Here is a 1,586-nt window from a genome sequence, read left to right as displayed (position 1 = left end):
CTGTTTTGTGTTTGTGTTAATACAGAGCTCCAAAATTAAGGTTGTTGCAATGAGCTTCTATTATAAAGTCCTATGTTAATCCACCAAGAATTTTGGCCTTGAAAATTGATTTGGTATGAAAGTTACCAGATTTGCTCTGAAGGCAAAGGAAAATATTTCTACAAAGTTTGAAGAAAATGAATAAAACAGTTTTTGAGATACAGATCATTTAAAAAAATACCCCATGTGAAACTAGGCATGTCTAACATTTTCGTTGGATCCCTCTAGCTCACAAAAAGACTTGTTTGTTATCCTTCAAATTTTCATAGAGTTAAATTTCCTGGAAAACACTTGCCTTGGCTCTGTTGGGAGAAAATAGATGTAATTAAGCAAACTTTATTAATGTTTTTTGCTGGGACCCAGTTCTGTTCCCATTCCTAAGTATGTGATGCATTGGGGTTTGTTTTGTTTGTTTGTTTGTTTTTGGTTATTGACTGCCGTGGGAACAGGACCAGGTACTATAGGTGTGTATGTGAGTAAGTTGATCTCCATTGATGGGTTACAGTTTAGAAAGGATATAAGGTTCCTTCTAGATCTGAGAGCTAAGCATGGCTTTCTTTTACTTCAAGTTTGGACTGAGTTTAGAGCTTCAAGATCAGGGTTCTGGATCCATCTTCTGCACCCTGTGTGGTTTGTAACTGTGAAGATATAGCCCAGGGGTGGGCAAACTCTTTTTGGGCCACATCTGGGTATGTATGGTAGGCCATGAATGCTCACAAAATTGGGGGTGGGGGTGAGGGCTCTGGCTGGGGGTGTGGGCTCTGGGGTGGGGCTGGGGATGAGGGGTTGGGGGTGCAGGAAGTTGCTCCGGGCTGGGACGGAGGGGTTCGGAGGGCAGGGGGGATCAGGGCTGGGGCAGGGGGTTAGGGTGCAGGAGGGGATGAGGGGTGCAGGCTCCGGGCAGCGCTTACCTCAAGCAGCTCCCAGAAGCAGTGGCATGTTCCTTCTCCGGCTCCTACATGGAGGCACACCCAGGCAGTTCTGTACGCTGCCCTGTCCACAGGCGCCACCCCTGCAGCTCCCATTGTCTGCGTGTCCCATGTGGAGCCCTCTGGCTGCCCCTGCGTGTAGGAGCTGGAGGAGGGACATGCCGCTGCTTCTGGGAGCTGAGCGGGGCAAGCCCTGGACCCCTCTCCCCGGCAGGAACTTGAGGGCTGGATTAAAACGTCTGGAGGGCTGGATACGATCCCTGGGCCGTAGTTTGCCCACCCCTGATACAGCCTCTTCATAGGTAAGGTTACAATGCATTAGAAAGCTGACTTTGATCCCCTTTGTTAGACAAGAAAGAAGGGGGTTAAAAAGACAAACCATCTTGTTTTCACATTTGTAGGGTGGAATGTCAGTGACAATAGAATATTTTCTAAAGTTTTTGAGTAAACTGAGTAAGGGCTTCTTGAGATTTACGTAATTGGAAGTGCCTCCTTTTTGTAATGTGTGGAGGTGTCTGTTGTGTCTGTGTAATCATGCTGGGCCAAGAGAGGGACAATGTACCGCGAGTGTGAAACATAAGTAGATCTTGACAGGGGCTGAAGCAAGAGGCAGTTTTC

The sequence above is a fragment of the Lepidochelys kempii genome, chromosome 17 (genome assembly GCF_965140285.1).
Source record: "Lepidochelys kempii isolate rLepKem1 chromosome 17, rLepKem1.hap1, whole genome shotgun sequence".
NCBI classification, from domain to species: Eukaryota; Metazoa; Chordata; order Testudines; family Cheloniidae; genus Lepidochelys; species Lepidochelys kempii.
Note: the sequence above shows the minus strand (reverse complement) of the source record.